A 16,340-nucleotide genomic window follows, 5' to 3' on the forward strand; every position below is an offset into this window, starting at 1 on the left:
AAACAAAAGAACATCGGGAAACCAAGCACCAACTCATAACGAAAAGATTGCAAAATATACTGCAAGCAAAATTTCCAGAAGACGGATACTGAAGACGCCGCAGACAAAAGAATTATTCTATGCAGTAACGATTATCTAGGAAGCGTGAATTGCATGTGCTGCTCCACCACACAACTTCTTTTGATACTGTTTTACTTATTCTAAATTTTCATTACCTGATCGTCTCTAGAATACTGTGTGGTTATCACCTGGTTTCCAACAGCGATAGTAGTAAGTAAATCGACTACAAAGTCTTTCAAAGTAGGTCAGACACCAAAAAAAAAAATCGGAGCTGCGTGTAGCTCATGTCATTCTGCTTTCAATCGTGAATCTCCGGCTGGGAGTAGTGGCGTACTTCTGTAATCCAAGCTTCTGGGAGGCCGTTGTGTGGGAGAGATCTGGAAACAACTACAGATTCGACCGTTCCACGAGCTCAGGAACGGCCGCGATGCCTTCATCGAGCTCTGCAGATCGACAGATGATAGTGTGGAAATTTCGGCAAGCGGTGGCTAAGGGTTAAGAGAAGCCAAACACACTAAACACAAGAAAGTCGGGAAACCGAAGCACACAACTCATAACGAAAAGATTGCGGAATGCAGTGCGAAAGCAAAACTTCGAGAAGACCAACTCTGAAGCCATCGGCGAGCTAGGAATTATTCCGCACAAGAAGCGATCATGTAGGAAGAGCGAGCCGAGGCTGTCGCTCGACCACACAATAAATTTTTGCTTAATCCCAATTTGCAGTACCGGTTCGACACTAGAATACTGCGCCTTGGTTCTTCCAAAAGCGATAGTAATAAGCACGTCGACTGCAGTGTCATTTGGGGTAGTGAGTCAGACATGGAGAGGATATGGGGCGGGTGGAATATGCAACGACAGGGGCATTGCAGGGCGGCCGCCGGCTCCTTGCGCTGTGGCGCACCGGTGCCGGCGGCGGCCTGGCTGGGCTGCTGGTGCCTCCATGTAGAGCTGCCGCCGAGCCCAGGCAAAGTGCCGCTAACGAAGCGATTGCCTTTGGTGACATCTTTTGCAATAACGACTGCGCGAATCGACGGTATCTCGTAAGGAAGGAAAGAGCAGCAGCAGCTGCCGCCGAGCCCAGGCGCCGTGCCTAACACGCAGAAGGTCCCCGGCTCGATTGCGGGCGGAAACCCGTTTTCGTCCCACTCAGCAAGACACTTGCTACGATCTCTACTGTGACCTTTTAAATCAACTTCAAACGTTCCATCAGCAGGGTGCACATGGCTCAAATGAAACATGAAACGGTTTCAGAACTGGTTGTCGGATTTTAGCGCTGACTTGGAGGCCTGGAAATGCGCGAAACAGCCGCCGCCATGCGATTTGTTACCACACCGTTGTACAAAACGCAAGGGCTCGTCCGGGATTTGAACCCGGGACCTCCTGCACCCGAAGCAGGAATCATACCCCTAGACCAACGAGCCTATTCGTTCCGAAAACGCACTGCATGTGAATGACGCCACCTTTGATGGTCTCACCATGTAGGGCTGCAGCTCAGCCAGCGTTCTCCCTGTCTGTCGCGGTTGGATTGTTTCCATCGACGTCTTTTACTACAGGAACTTCACGAATCGGAGGGAGCTCGTAGCCGATGCCCTTGCTAACACAGAAGACAAACTGTTGCTATTACGAGTCTCCGGGTGGTACATGAAAAGAACCGTCGTTTCCGTGGTGTAGCGGTTATCACGTCTGCTTTACACGCAGAAGGTCCCCGGTTCGATCCCGGGCGGGAACACAACAATTTTAATCTATATTTCGGATTTCATTTCCGAGATGACCTCACGTCCGCGAATGCAGAGACAAGCAATGTCGTATGCTAGACGGATAGGGCGTCATTTTACTGTCAAATACTGTTGCTCTCTTATTGCACCGGTATTTGGTAACTGAGAACGCCCCTAGCTCCATTATGGCTGGCAAAATTTATAATCCGGTTCTTCAGGGCTACTTCAAGTGCGCTTGCTACTGGCTTTCCTGAGCTCACCCTACTCGCCTTGTCACAGCTCTGTCAAAGTGTGATGCTAACTAATAATGAAAAACTCTTAGCCACGCTCAATCTTACATGCCACCCCTTGGTTGTTGCCGTCGCTAGTAAGATGAGGGTAGACTGTCGCACAATTAAGCTGAATCTCCACTCACGGTGCACATATCCCGCAAAGACAACCTTGTTTTCCGTTGCATGCAAAATTACCGTCTGCCTTTCTACCGAATTCCACCTACGTACTTTACCGGTGCCGCATTCTTGTTATATCCACGTGCTATAACAGGCGTCTACTCTTCATTGAGGAGCTGCAACCGGGGCTGAGTTCCACCTACGCTTCAGCACGGTCAAAATGGCAGGGCTCGTCCGGGATTTGAACCCGGGACCTCCCGCACCCAAAGCAGGAATCATACCCCTAGACCAACGAGCCACCTGCCTGGAGCAGTCAAGTTAATCCCAAGTAGTGGGCCTCACAGGGAACACAAACTTTCACGCGAATTCGCAAGATAAACGCTTTCTGCAGGCAGCACTCACCACTGTTGAGAAGAATATTAAAGGCAACGAATAAAAAGCGAAATAACTTCATCGAGCACTGCTTATGAACAGCCGGCAGTGCCTCAGTTTCGGTATGTGGTTTCTCAGGGTTAAGAGGAGGCGAATGCACTAAACAAAAGAACATCGGGAAACCAAGCACCAACTCATAACGAAAAGATTGCAAAATATACTGCAAGCAAAATTTCCAGAAGACGGATACTGAAGACGCCGCAGACAAAAGAATTATTCTATGCAGTAACGATTATCTAGGAAGCGTGAATTGCATGTGCTGCTCCACCACACAACTTCTTTTGATACTGTTTTACTTATTCTAAATTTTCATTACCTGATCGTCTCTAAAATACTGTGCGGTTATCACCTGGTTTCCAACAGCGATAGTAGTAAGTAAATCGACTACAAAGTCTTTCAAAGTAGGTCAGACACCAAAAAAAAAAATCGGAGCTGCGTGTAGCTCATGTCATTCTGCTTTCAATCGTGAATCTCCGGCTGGGAGTAGTGGCGTACTTCTGTAATCCAAGCTTCTGGGAGGCCGTTGTGTGGGAGAGATCTGGAAACAACTACAGATTCGACCGTTCCACGAGCTCAGGAACGGCCGCGATGCCTTCATCGAGCTCTGCAGATCGACAGATGATAGTGTGGAAATTTCGGCAAGCGGTGGCTAAGGGTTAAGAGAAGCCAAACACACTAAACACAAGAAAGTCGGGAAACCGAAGCACACAACTCATAACGAAAAGATTGCGGAATGCAGTGCGAAAGCAAAACTTCGAGAAGACCAACTCTGAAGCCATCGGCGAGCTAGGAATTATTCCGCACAAGAAGCGATCATGTAGGAAGAGCGAGCCGAGGCTGTCGCTCGACCACACAATAAATTTTTGCTTAATCCCAATTTGCAGTACCGGTTCGACACTAGAATACTGCGCCTTGGTTCTTCCAAAAGCGATAGTAATAAGCACGTCGACTGCAGTGTCATTTGGGGTAGTGAGTCAGACATGGAGAGGATATGGGGCGGGTGGAATATGCAACGACAGGGGCATTGCAGGGCGGCCGCCGGCTCCTTGCGCTGTGGCGCACCGGTGCCGGCGGCGGCCTGGCTGGGCTGCTGGTGCCTCCATGTAGAGCTGCCGCCGAGCCCAGGCAAAGTGCCGCTAACGAAGCGATTGCCTTTGGTGACATCTTTTGCAATAACGACTGCGCGAATCGACGGTATCTCGTAAGGAAGGAAAGAGCAGCAGCAGCTGCCGCCGAGCCCAGGCGCCGTGCCTAACACGCAGAAGGTCCCCGGCTCGATTGCGGGCGGAAACCCGTTTTCGTCCCACTCAGCAAGACACTTGCTACGATCTCTACTGTGACCATTTAAATCAACTTCAAACGTTCCATCAGCAGGGTGCACATGGCTCAAATGAAACATGAAACGGTTTCAGAACTGGTTGTCGGATTTTAGCGCTGACTTGGAGGCCTGGAAATGCGCGAAACAGCCGCCGCCATGCGATTTGTTACCACACCGTTGTACAAAACGCAAGGGCTCGTCCGGGATTTGAACCCGGGACCTCCTGCACCCGAAGCAGGAATCATACCCCTAGACCAACGAGCCTATTCGTTCCGAAAACGCACTGCATGTGAATGACGCCACCTTTGATGGTCTCACCATGTAGGGCTGCAGCTCAGCCAGCGTTCTCCCTGTCTGTCGCGGTTGGATTGTTTCCATCGACGTCTTTTACTACAGGAACTTCACGAATCGGAGGGAGCTCGTAGCCGATGCCCTTGCTAACACAGAAGACAAACTGTTGCTATTACGAGTCTCCGGGTGGTACATGAAAAGAACCGTCGTTTCCGTGGTGTAGCGGTTATCACGTCTGCTTTACACGCAGAAGGTCCCCGGTTCGATCCCGGGCGGGAACACAACAATTTTAATCTATATTTCGGATTTCATTTCCGAGATGACCTCACGTCCGCGAATGCAGAGACAAGCAATGTCGTATGCTAGACGGATAGGGCGTCATTTTACTGTCAAATACTGTTGCTCTCTTATTGCACCGGTATTTGGTAACTGAGAACGCCCCTAGCTCCATTATGGCTGGCAAAATTTATAATCCGGTTCTTCAGGGCTACTTCAAGTGCGCTTGCTACTGGCTTTCCTGAGCTCACCCTACTCGCCTTGTCACAGCTCTGTCAAAGTGTGATGCTAACTAATAATGAAAAACTCTTAGCCACGCTCAATCTTACATGCCACCCCTTGGTTGTTGCCGTCGCTAGTAAGATGAGGGTAGACTGTCGCACAATTAAGCTGAATCTCCACTCACGGTGCACATATCCCGCAAAGACAACCTTGTTTTCCGTTGCATGCAAAATTACCGTCTGCCTTTCTACCGAATTCCACCTACGTACTTTACCGGTGCCGCATTCTTGTTATATCCACGTGCTATAACAGGCGTCTACTCTTCATTGAGGAGCTGCAACCGGGGCTGAGTTCCACCTACGCTTCAGCACGGTCAAAATGGCAGGGCTCGTCCGGGATTTGAACCCGGGACCTCCTGCACCCAAAGCAGGAATCATACCCCTAGACCAACGAGCCACCTGGCTGGAGCAGTCAAGTTAATCCCAAGTAGTGGGCCTCACAGGGAACACAAACTTTCACGCGAATTCGCAAGATAAACGCTTTCTGCAGGCAGCACTCACCACTGTTGAGAAGAATATTAAAGGCAACGAATAAAAAGCGAAATAACTTCATCGAGCACTGCTTATGAACAGCCGGCAGTGCCTCAGTTTCGGTATGTGGTTTCTCAGGGTTAAGAGGAGGCGAATGCACTAAACAAAAGAACATCGGGAAACCAAGCACCAACTCATAACGAAAAGATTGCAAAATATACTGCAAGCAAAATTTCCAGAAGACGGATACTGAAGACGCCGCAGACAAAAGAATTATTCTATGCAGTAACGATTATCTAGGAAGCGTGAATTGCATGTGCTGCTCCACCACACAACTTCTTTTGATACTGTTTTACTTATTCTAAATTTTCATTACCTGATCGTCTCTAGAATACTGTGTGGTTATCACCTGGTTTCCAACAGCGATAGTAGTAAGTAAATCGACTACAAAGTCTTTCAAAGTAGGTCAGACACCAAAAAAAAAAATCGGAGCTGCGTGTAGCTCATGTCATTCTGCTTTCAATCGTGAATCTCCGGCTGGGAGTAGTGGCGTACTTCTGTAATCCAAGCTTCTGGGAGGCCGTTGTGTGGGAGAGATCTGGAAACAACTACAGATTCGACCGTTCCACGAGCTCAGGAACGGCCGCGATGCCTTCATCGAGCTCTGCAGATCGACAGATGATAGTGTGGAAATTTCGGCAAGCGGTGGCTAAGGGTTAAGAGAAGCCAAACACACTAAACACAAGAAAGTCGGGAAACCGAAGCACACAACTCATAACGAAAAGATTGCGGAATGCAGTGCGAAAGCAAAACTTCGAGAAGACCAACTCTGAAGCCATCGGCGAGCTAGGAATTATTCCGCACAAGAAGCGATCATGTAGGAAGAGCGAGCCGAGGCTGTCGCTCGACCACACAATAAATTTTTGCTTAATCCCAATTTGCAGTACCGGTTCGACACTAGAATACTGCGCCTTGGTTCTTCCAAAAGCGATAGTAATAAGCACGTCGACTGCAGTGTCATTTGGGGTAGTGAGTCAGACATGGAGAGGATATGGGGCGGGTGGAATATGCAACGACAGGGGCATTGCAGGGCGGCCGCCGGCTCCTTGCGCTGTGGCGCACCGGTGCCGGCGGCGGCCTGGCTGGGCTGCTGGTGCCTCCATGTAGAGCTGCCGCCGCGCCCAGGCAAAGTGCCGCTAACGAAGCGATTGCCTTTGGTGACATCTTTTGCAATAACGACTGCGCGAATCGACGGTATCTCGTAAGGAAGGAAAGAGCAGCAGCAGCTGCCGCCGAGCCCAGGCGCCGTGCCTAACACGCAGAAGGTCCCCGGCTCGATTGCGGGCGGAAACCCGTTTTCGTCCCACTCAGCAAGACACTTGCTACGATCTCTACTGTGACCATTTAAATCAACTTCAAACGTTCCATCAGCAGGGTGCACATGGCTCAAATGAAACATGAAACGGTTTCAGAACTGGTTGTCGGATTTTAGCGCTGACTTGGAGGCCTGGAAATGCGCGAAACAGCCGCCGCCATGCGATTTGTTACCACACCGTTGTACAAAACGCAAGGGCTCGTCCGGGATTTGAACCCGGGACCTCCTGCACCCGAAGCAGGAATCATACCCCTAGACCAACGAGCCTATTCGTTCCGAAAACGCACTGCATGTGAATGACGCCACCTTTGATGGTCTCACCATGTAGGGCTGCAGCTCAGCCAGCGTTCTCCCTGTCTGTCGCGGTTGGATTGTTTCCATCGACGTCTTTTACTACAGGAACTTCACGAATCGGAGGGAGCTCGTAGCCGATGCCCTTGCTAACACAGAAGACAAACTGTTGCTATTACGAGTCTCCGGGTGGTACATGAAAAGAACCGTCGTTTCCGTGGTGTAGCGGTTATCACGTCTGCTTTACACGCAGAAGGTCCCCGGTTCGATCCCGGGCGGGAACACAACAATTTTAATCTATATTTCGGATTTCATTTCCGAGATGACCTCACGTCCGCGAATGCAGAGACAAGCAATGTCGTATGCTAGACGGATAGGGCGTCATTTTACTGTCAAATACTGTTGCTCTCTTATTGCACCGGTATTTGGTAACTGAGAACGCCCCTAGCTCCATTATGGCTGGCAAAATTTATAATCCGGTTCTTCAGGGCTACTTCAAGTGCGCTTGCTACTGGCTTTCCTGAGCTCACCCTACTCGCCTTGTCACAGCTCTGTCAAAGTGTGATGCTAACTAATAATGAAAAACTCTTAGCCACGCTCAATCTTACATGCCACCCCTTGGTTGTTGCCGTCGCTAGTAAGATGAGGGTAGACTGTCGCACAATTAAGCTGAATCTCCACTCACGGTGCACATATCCCGCAAAGACAACCTTGTTTTCCGTTGCATGCAAAATTACCGTCTGCCTTTCTACCGAATTCCACCTACGTACTTTACCGGTGCCGCATTCTTGTTATATCCACGTGCTATAACAGGCGTCTACTCTTCATTGAGGAGCTGCAACCGGGGCTGAGTTCCACCTACGCTTCAGCACGGTCAAAATGGCAGGGCTCGTCCGGGATTTGAACCCGGGACCTCCTGCACCCAAAGCAGGAATCATACCCCTAGACCAACGAGCCACCTGGCTGGAGCAGTCAAGTTAATCCCAAGTAGTGGGCCTCACAGGGAACACAAACTTTCACGCGAATTCGCAAGATAAACGCTTTCTGCAGGCAGCACTCACCACTGTTGAGAAGAATATTAAAGGCAACGAATAAAAAGCGAAATAACTTCATCGAGCACTGCTTATGAACAGCCGGCAGTGCCTCAGTTTCGGTATGTGGTTTCTCAGGGTTAAGAGGAGGCGAATGCACTAAACAAAAGAACATCGGGAAACCAAGCACCAACTCATAACGAAAAGATTGCAAAATATACTGCAAGCAAAATTTCCAGAAGACGGATACTGAAGACGCCGCAGACAAAAGAATTATTCTATGCAGTAACGATTATCTAGGAAGCGTGAATTGCATGTGCTGCTCCACCACACAACTTCTTTTGATACTGTTTTACTTATTCTAAATTTTCATTACCTGATCGTCTCTAGAATACTGTGTGGTTATCACCTGGTTTCCAACAGCGATAGTAGTAAGTAAATCGACTACAAAGTCTTTCAAAGTAGGTCAGACACCAAAAAAAAAAATCGGAGCTGCGTGTAGCTCATGTCATTCTGCTTTCAATCGTGAATCTCCGGCTGGGAGTAGTGGCGTACTTCTGTAATCCAAGCTTCTGGGAGGCCGTTGTGTGGGAGAGATCTGGAAACAACTACAGATTCGACCGTTCCACGAGCTCAGGAACGGCCGCGATGCCTTCATCGAGCTCTGCAGATCGACAGATGATAGTGTGGAAATTTCGGCAAGCGGTGGCTAAGGGTTAAGAGAAGCCAAACACACTAAACACAAGAAAGTCGGGAAACCGAAGCACACAACTCATAACGAAAAGATTGCGGAATGCAGTGCGAAAGCAAAACTTCGAGAAGACCAACTCTGAAGCCATCGGCGAGCTAGGAATTATTCCGCACAAGAAGCGATCATGTAGGAAGAGCGAGCCGAGGCTGTCGCTCGACCACACAATAAATTTTTGCTTAATCCCAATTTGCAGTACCGGTTCGACACTAGAATACTGCGCCTTGGTTCTTCCAAAAGCGATAGTAATAAGCACGTCGACTGCAGTGTCATTTGGGGTAGTGAGTCAGACATGGAGAGGATATGGGGCGGGTGGAATATGCAACGACAGGGGCATTGCAGGGCGGCCGCCGGCTCCTTGCGCTGTGGCGCACCGGTGCCGGCGGCGGCCTGGCTGGGCTGCTGGTGCCTCCATGTAGAGCTGCCGCCGAGCCCAGGCAAAGTGCCGCTAACGAAGCGATTGCCTTTGGTGACATCTTTTGCAATAACGACTGCGCGAATCGACGGTATCTCGTAAGGAAGGAAAGAGCAGCAGCAGCTGCCGCCGAGCCCAGGCGCCGTGCCTAACACGCAGAAGGTCCCCGGCTCGATTGCGGGCGGAAACCCGTTTTCGTCCCACTCAGCAAGACACTTGCTACGATCTCTACTGTGACCATTTAAATCAACTTCAAACGTTCCATCAGCAGGGTGCACATGGCTCAAATGAAACATGAAACGGTTTCAGAACTGGTTGTCGGATTTTAGCGCTGACTTGGAGGCCTGGAAATGCGCGAAACAGCCGCCGCCATGCGATTTGTTACCACACCGTTGTACAAAACGCAAGGGCTCGTCCGGGATTTGAACCCGGGACCTCCTGCACCCGAAGCAGGAATCATACCCCTAGACCAACGAGCCTATTCGTTCCGAAAACGCACTGCATGTGAATGACGCCACCTTTGATGGTCTCACCATGTAGGGCTGCAGCTCAGCCAGCGTTCTCCCTGTCTGTCGCGGTTGGATTGTTTCCATCGACGTCTTTTACTACAGGAACTTCACGAATCGGAGGGAGCTCGTAGCCGATGCCCTTGCTAACACAGAAGACAAACTGTTGCTATTACGAGTTTCCGGGTGGTACATGAAAAGAACCGTCGTTTCCGTGGTGTAGCGGTTATCACGTCTGCTTTACACGCAGAAGGTCCCCGGTTCGATCCCGGGCGGGAACACAACAATTTTAATCTATATTTCGGATTTCATTTCCGAGATGACCTCACGTCCGCGAATGCAGAGACAAGCAATGTCGTATGCTAGACGGATAGGGCGTCATTTTACTGTCAAATACTGTTGCTCTCTTATTGCACCGGTATTTGGTAACTGAGAACGCCCCTAGCTCCATTATGGCTGGCAAAATTTATAATCCGGTTCTTCAGGGCTACTTCAAGTGCGCTTGCTACTGGCTTTCCTGAGCTCACCCTACTCGCCTTGTCACAGCTCTGTCAAAGTGTGATGCTAACTAATAATGAAAAACTCTTAGCCACGCTCAATCTTACATGCCACCCCTTGGTTGTTGCCGTCGCTAGTAAGATGAGGGTAGACTGTCGCACAATTAAGCTGAATCTCCACTCACGGTGCACATATCCCGCAAAGACAACCTTGTTTTCCGTTGCATGCAAAATTACCGTCTGCCTTTCTACCGAATTCCACCTACGTACTTTACTGGTGCCGCATTCTTGTTATATCCACGTGCTATAACAGGCGTCTACTCTTCATTGAGGAGCTGCAACCGGGGCTGAGTTCCACCTACGCTTCAGCACGGTCAAAATGGCAGGGCTCGTCCGGGATTTGAACCCGGGACCTCCTGCACCCAAAGCAGGAATCATACCCCTAGACCAACGAGCCACCTGGCTGGAGCAGTCAAGTTAATCCCAAGTAGTGGGCCTCACAGGGAACACAAACTTTCACGCGAATTCGCAAGATAAACGCTTTCTGCAGGCAGCACTCACCACTGTTGAGAAGAATATTAAAGGCAACGAATAAAAAGCGAAATAACTTCATCGAGCACTGCTTATGAACAGCCGGCAGTGCCTCAGTTTCGGTATGTGGTTTCTCAGGGTTAAGAGGAGGCGAATGCACTAAACAAAAGAACATCGGGAAACCAAGCACCAACTCATAACGAAAAGATTGCAAAATATACTGCAAGCAAAATTTCCAGAAGACGGATACTGAAGACGCCGCAGACAAAAGAATTATTCTATGCAGTAACGATTATCTAGGAAGCGTGAATTGCATGTGCTGCTCCACCACACAACTTCTTTTGATACTGTTTTACTTATTCTAAATTTTCATTCCCTGATCGTCTCTAAAATACTGTGCGGTTGTCACCTGGTTTCCAACAGCGATAGTAGTAAGTAAATCGACTACAAAGTCTTTCAAAGTAGGTCAGACACAAAAAAAAAAAATCGGAGCTGCGTGTAGCTCATGTCATTCTGCTTTCAATCGTGAATCTCCGGCTGGGAGTAGTGGCGTACTTCTGTAATCCAAGCTTCTGGGAGGCCGTTGTGTGGGAGAGATCTGGAAACAACTACAGATTCGACCGTTCCACGAGCTCAGGAACGGCCGCGATGCCTTCATCGAGCTCTGCAGATCGACAGATGATAGTGTGGAAATTTCGGCAAGCGGTGGCTAAGGGTTAAGAGAAGCCAAACACACTAAACACAAGAAAGTCGGGAAACCGAAGCACACAACTCATAACGAAAAGATTGCGGAATGCAGTGCGAAAGCAAAACTTCGAGAAGACCAACTCTGAAGCCATCGGCGAGCTAGGAATTATTCCGCACAAGAAGCGATCATGTAGGAAGAGCGAGCCGAGGCTGTCGCTCGACCACACAATAAATTTTTGCTTAATCCCAATTTGCAGTACCGGTTCGACACTAGAATACTGCGCCTTGGTTCTTCCAAAAGCGATAGTAATAAGCACGTCGACTGCAGTGTCATTTGGGGTAGTGAGTCAGACATGGAGAGGATATGGGGCGGGTGGAATATGCAACGACAGGGGCATTGCAGGGCGGCCGCCGGCTCCTTGCGCTGTGGCGCACCGGTGCCGGCGGCGGCCTGGCTGGGCTGCTGGTGCCTCCATGTAGAGCTGCCGCCGCGCCCAGGCAAAGTGCCGCTAACGAAGCGATTGCCTTTGGTGACATCTTTTGCAATAACGACTGCGCGAATCGACGGTATCTCGTAAGGAAGGAAAGAGCAGCAGCAGCTGCCGCCGAGCCCAGGCGCCGTGCCTAACACGCAGAAGGTCCCCGGCTCGATTGCGGGCGGAAACCCGTTTTCGTCCCACTCAGCAAGACACTTGCTACGATCTCTACTGTGACCATTTAAATCAACTTCAAACGTTCCATCAGCAGGGTGCACATGGCTCAAATGAAACATGAAACGGTTTCAGAACTGGTTGTCGGATTTTAGCGCTGACTTGGAGGCCTGGAAATGCGCGAAACAGCCGCCGCCATGCGATTTGTTACCACACCGTTGTACAAAACGCAAGGACTCGTCCGGGATTTGAACCCGGGACCTCCTGCACCCGAAGCAGGAATCATACCCCTAGACCAACGAGCCTATTCGTTCCGAAAACGCACTGCATGTGAATGACGCCACCTTTGATGGTCTCACCATGTAGGGCTGCAGCTCAGCCAGCGTTCTCCCTGTCTGTCGCGGTTGGATTGTTTCCATCGACGTCTTTTACTACAGGAACTTCACGAATCGGAGGGAGCTCGTAGCCGATGCCCTTGCTAACACAGAAGACAAACTGTTGCTATTACGAGTCTCCGGGTGGTACATCAAAAGAACCGTCGTTTCCGTGGTGTAGCGGTTATCACGTCTGCTTTACACGCAGAAGGTCCCCGGTTCGATCCCGGGCGGGAGCACAACAATTTTAATCTATATTTCGGATTTCATTTCCGAGATGACCTCACGTCCGCGAATGCAGAGACAAGCAATGTCGTATGCTAGACGGATAGGGCGTCATTTTACTGTCAAATACTGTTGCTCTCTTATTGCACCGGTATTTGGTAACTGAGAACGCCCCTAGCTCCATTATGGCTGGCAAAATTTATAATCCGGTTCTTCAGGGCTACTTCAAGTGCGCTTGCTACTGGCTTTCCTGAGCTCACCCTACTCGCCTTGTCACAGCTCTGTCAAAGTGTGATGCTAACTAATAATGAAAAACTCTTAGCCACGCTCAATCTTACATGCCACCCCTTGGTTGTTGCCGTCGCTAGTAAGATGAGGGTAGACTGTCGCACAATTAAGCTGAATCTCCACTCACGGTGCACATATCCCGCAAAGACAACCTTGTTTTCCGTTGCATGCAAAATTACCGTCTGCCTTTCTACCGAATTCCACCTACGTACTTTACCGGTGCCGCATTCTTGTTATATCCACGTGCTATAACAGGCGTCTACTCTTCATTGAGGAGCTGCAACCGGGGCTGAGTTCCACCTACGCTTCAGCACGGTCAAAATGGCAGGGCTCGTCCGGGATTTGAACCCGGGACCTCCTGCACCCAAAGCAGGAATCATACCCCTAGACCAACGAGCCACCTGGCTGGAGCAGTCAAGTTAATCCCAAGTAGTGGGCCTCACAGGGAACACAAACTTTCACGCGAATTCGCAAGATAAACGCTTTCTGCAGGCAGCACTCACCACTGTTGAGAAGAATATTAAAGGCAACGAATAAAAAGCGAAATAACTTCATCGAGCACTGCTTATGAACAGCCGGCAGTGCCTCAGTTTCGGTATGTGGTTTCTCAGGGTTAAGAGGAGGCGAATGCACTAAACAAAAGAACATCGGGAAACCAAGCACCAACTCATAACGAAAAGATTGCAAAATATACTGCAAGCAAAATTTCCAGAAGACGGATACTGAAGACGCCGCAGACAAAAGAATTATTCTATGCAGTAACGATTATCTAGGAAGCGTGAATTGCATGTGCTGCTCCACCACACAACTTCTTTTGATACTGTTTTACTTATTCTAAATTTTCATTACCTGATCGTCTCTAAAATACTGTGCGGTTATCACCTGGTTTCCAACAGCGATAGTAGTAAGTAAATCGACTACAAAGTCTTTCAAAGTAGGTCAGACACAAAAAAAAAAAAAATCGGAGCTGCGTGTAGCTCATGTCATTCTGCTTTCAATCGTGAATCTCCGGCTGGGAGTAGTGGCGTACTTCTGTAACCCAAGCTTCTGGGAGGCCGTTGTGTGGGAGAGATCTGGAAACAACTACAGATTCGACCGTTCCACGAGCTCAGGAACGGCCGCGATGCCTTCATCGAGCTCTGCAGATCGACAGATGATAGTGTGGAAATTTCGGCAAGCGGTGGCTAAGGGTTAAGAGAAGCCAAACACACTAAACACAAGAAAGTCGGGAAACCGAAGCACACAACTCATAACGAAAAGATTGCGGAATGCAGTGCGAAAGCAAAACTTCGAGAAGACCAACTCTGAAGCCATCGGCGAGCTAGGAATTATTCCGCACAAGAAGCGATCATGTAGGAAGAGCGAGCCGAGGCTGTCGCTCGACCACACAATAAATTTTTGCTTAATCCCAATTTGCAGTACCGGTTCGACACTAGAATACTGCGCCTTGGTTCTTCCAAAAGCGATAGTAATAAGCACGTCGACTGCAGTGTCATTTGGGGTAGTGAGTCAGACATGGAGAGGATATGGGGCGGGTGGAATATGCAACGACAGGGGCATTGCAGGGCGGCCGCCGGCTCCTTGCGCTGTGGCGCACCGGTGCCGGCGGCGGCCTGGCTGGGCTGCTGGTGCCTCCATGTAGAGCTGCCGCCGAGCCCAGGCAAAGTGCCGCTAACGAAGCGATTGCCTTTGGTGACATCTTTTGCAATAACGACTGCGCGAATCGACGGTATCTCGTAAGGAAGGAAAGAGCAGCAGCAGCTGCCGCCGAGCCCAGGCGCCGTGCCTAACACGCAGAAGGTCCCCGGCTCGATTGCGGGCGGAAACCCGTTTTCGTCCCACTCAGCAAGACACTTGCTACGATCTCTACTGTGACCATTTAAATCAACTTCAAACGTTCCATCAGCAGGGTGCACATGGCTCAAATGAAACATGAAACGGTTTCAGAACTGGTTGTCGGATTTTAGCGCTGACTTGGAGGCCTGGAAATGCGCGAAACAGCCGCCGCCATGCGATTTGTTACCACACCGTTGTACAAAACGCAAGGACTCGTCCGGGATTTGAACCCGGGACCTCCTGCACCCGAAGCAGGAATCATACCCCTAGACCAACGAGCCTATTCGTTCCGAAAACGCACTGCATGTGAATGACGCCACCTTTGATGGTCTCACCATGTAGGGCTGCAGCTCAGCCAGCGTTCTCCCTGTCTGTCGCGGTTGGATTGTTTCCATCGACGTCTTTTACTACAGGAACTTCACGAATCGGAGGGAGCTCGTAGCCGATGCCCTTGCTAACACAGAAGACAAACTGTTGCTATTACGAGTCTCCGGGTGGTACATCAAAAGAACCGTCGTTTCCGTGGTGTAGCGGTTATCACGTCTGCTTTACACGCAGAAGGTCCCCGGTTCGATCCCGGGCTGGAACACAACAATTTTAATCTATATTTCGGATTTCATTTCCGAGATGACCTCACGTCCGCGAATGCAGAGACAAGCAATGTCGTATGCTAGACGGATAGGGCGTCATTTTACTGTCAAATACTGTTGCTCTCTTATTGCACCGGTATTTGGTAACTGAGAACGCCCCTAGCTCCATTATGGCTGGCAAAATTTATAATCCGGTTCTTCAGGGCTACTTCAAGTGCGCTTGCTACTGGCTTTCCTGAGCTCACCCTACTCGCCTTGTCACAGCTCTGTCAAAGTGTGATGCTAACTAATAATGAAAAACTCTTAGCCACGCTCAATCTTACATGCCACCCCTTGGTTGTTGCCGTCGCTAGTAAGATGAGGGTAGACTGTCGCACAATTAAGCTGAATCTCCACTCACGGTGCACATATCCCGCAAAGACAACCTTGTTTTCCGTTGCATGCAAAATTACCGTCTGCCTTTCTACCGAATTCCACCTACGTACTTTACCGGTGCCGCATTCTTGTTATATCCACGTGCTATAACAGGCGTCTACTCTTCATTGAGGAGCTGCAACCGGGGCTGAGTTCCACCTACGCTTCAGCACGGTCAAAATGGCAGGGCTCGTCCGGGATTTGAACCCGGGACCTCCTGCACCCAAAGCAGGAATCATACCCCTAGACCAACGAGCCACCTGGCTGGAGCAGTCAAGTTAATCCCAAGTAGTGGGCCTCACAGGGAACACAAACTTTCACGCGAATTCGCAAGATAAACGCTTTCTGCAGGCAGCACTCACCACTGTTGAGAAGAATATTAAAGGCAACGAATAAAAAGCGAAATAACTTCATCGAGCACTGCTTATGAACAGCCGGCAGTGCCTCAGTTTCGGTATGTGGTTTCTCAGGGTTAAGAGGAGGCGAATGCACTAAACAAAAGAACATCGGGAAACCAAGCACCAACTCATAACGAAAAGATTGCAAAATATACTGCAAGCAAAATTTCCAGAAGACGGATACTGAAGACGCCGCAGACAAAAGAATTATTCTATGCAGTAACGATTATCTAGGAAGCGTGAATTGCATG

At 49.6% G+C, this 16,340-nt stretch overlaps 18 non-coding genes across 18 annotated transcripts; 6 read left to right on the forward strand and 12 right to left on the reverse strand.

Moving 5' to 3' along the window:
* Positions 1 to 1,409: 1,409 nt before the first annotated feature.
* On the reverse strand, positions 1,410 to 1,481 carry Trnap-cgg (transfer RNA proline (anticodon CGG)). Its single transcript has one exon. It is a non-coding gene; the product is annotated as a tRNA-Pro (tRNA).
* Positions 1,482 to 1,716: 235 nt separating this feature from the next.
* On the forward strand, positions 1,717 to 1,789 carry Trnav-uac (transfer RNA valine (anticodon UAC)). The gene has a single exon. It is a non-coding gene; the product is annotated as a tRNA-Val (tRNA).
* Positions 1,790 to 2,390: 601 nt separating this feature from the next.
* Trnap-ugg (transfer RNA proline (anticodon UGG)) lies at positions 2,391 to 2,462 on the reverse strand. Its single transcript has one exon. It is a non-coding gene; the product is annotated as a tRNA-Pro (tRNA).
* A 1,644-nt stretch (positions 2,463 to 4,106) lies between these two features.
* On the reverse strand, positions 4,107 to 4,178 carry Trnap-cgg (transfer RNA proline (anticodon CGG)). Its single transcript has one exon. It is a non-coding gene; the product is annotated as a tRNA-Pro (tRNA).
* Positions 4,179 to 4,413: 235 nt separating this feature from the next.
* On the forward strand, positions 4,414 to 4,486 carry Trnav-uac (transfer RNA valine (anticodon UAC)). The gene has a single exon. It is a non-coding gene; the product is annotated as a tRNA-Val (tRNA).
* Positions 4,487 to 5,087: 601 nt separating this feature from the next.
* Positions 5,088 to 5,159, reverse strand: Trnap-ugg (transfer RNA proline (anticodon UGG)). Its single transcript has one exon. It is a non-coding gene; the product is annotated as a tRNA-Pro (tRNA).
* A 1,644-nt stretch (positions 5,160 to 6,803) lies between these two features.
* On the reverse strand, positions 6,804 to 6,875 carry Trnap-cgg (transfer RNA proline (anticodon CGG)). Its single transcript has one exon. It is a non-coding gene; the product is annotated as a tRNA-Pro (tRNA).
* A 235-nt stretch (positions 6,876 to 7,110) lies between these two features.
* Trnav-uac (transfer RNA valine (anticodon UAC)) lies at positions 7,111 to 7,183 on the forward strand. Its single transcript has one exon. It is a non-coding gene; the product is annotated as a tRNA-Val (tRNA).
* A 601-nt stretch (positions 7,184 to 7,784) lies between these two features.
* On the reverse strand, positions 7,785 to 7,856 carry Trnap-ugg (transfer RNA proline (anticodon UGG)). The gene has a single exon. It is a non-coding gene; the product is annotated as a tRNA-Pro (tRNA).
* Positions 7,857 to 9,500: 1,644 nt separating this feature from the next.
* On the reverse strand, positions 9,501 to 9,572 carry Trnap-cgg (transfer RNA proline (anticodon CGG)). The gene has a single exon. It is a non-coding gene; the product is annotated as a tRNA-Pro (tRNA).
* Positions 9,573 to 9,807: 235 nt separating this feature from the next.
* On the forward strand, positions 9,808 to 9,880 carry Trnav-uac (transfer RNA valine (anticodon UAC)). Its single transcript has one exon. It is a non-coding gene; the product is annotated as a tRNA-Val (tRNA).
* Positions 9,881 to 10,481: 601 nt separating this feature from the next.
* On the reverse strand, positions 10,482 to 10,553 carry Trnap-ugg (transfer RNA proline (anticodon UGG)). Its single transcript has one exon. It is a non-coding gene; the product is annotated as a tRNA-Pro (tRNA).
* A 1,644-nt stretch (positions 10,554 to 12,197) lies between these two features.
* Positions 12,198 to 12,269, reverse strand: Trnap-cgg (transfer RNA proline (anticodon CGG)). The gene has a single exon. It is a non-coding gene; the product is annotated as a tRNA-Pro (tRNA).
* A 235-nt stretch (positions 12,270 to 12,504) lies between these two features.
* On the forward strand, positions 12,505 to 12,577 carry Trnav-uac (transfer RNA valine (anticodon UAC)). The gene has a single exon. It is a non-coding gene; the product is annotated as a tRNA-Val (tRNA).
* A 601-nt stretch (positions 12,578 to 13,178) lies between these two features.
* On the reverse strand, positions 13,179 to 13,250 carry Trnap-ugg (transfer RNA proline (anticodon UGG)). The gene has a single exon. It is a non-coding gene; the product is annotated as a tRNA-Pro (tRNA).
* A 1,646-nt stretch (positions 13,251 to 14,896) lies between these two features.
* Positions 14,897 to 14,968, reverse strand: Trnap-cgg (transfer RNA proline (anticodon CGG)). Its single transcript has one exon. It is a non-coding gene; the product is annotated as a tRNA-Pro (tRNA).
* A 235-nt stretch (positions 14,969 to 15,203) lies between these two features.
* On the forward strand, positions 15,204 to 15,276 carry Trnav-uac (transfer RNA valine (anticodon UAC)). The gene has a single exon. It is a non-coding gene; the product is annotated as a tRNA-Val (tRNA).
* A 601-nt stretch (positions 15,277 to 15,877) lies between these two features.
* Positions 15,878 to 15,949, reverse strand: Trnap-ugg (transfer RNA proline (anticodon UGG)). The gene has a single exon. It is a non-coding gene; the product is annotated as a tRNA-Pro (tRNA).
* Between the last annotated feature and the right edge of the window lie 391 nt (positions 15,950 to 16,340).

This window comes from Schistocerca serialis, unplaced genomic scaffold (genome assembly GCF_023864345.2).
Source record: "Schistocerca serialis cubense isolate TAMUIC-IGC-003099 unplaced genomic scaffold, iqSchSeri2.2 HiC_scaffold_752, whole genome shotgun sequence".
Classification (NCBI taxonomy): domain Eukaryota; kingdom Metazoa; phylum Arthropoda; class Insecta; order Orthoptera; family Acrididae; genus Schistocerca; species Schistocerca serialis.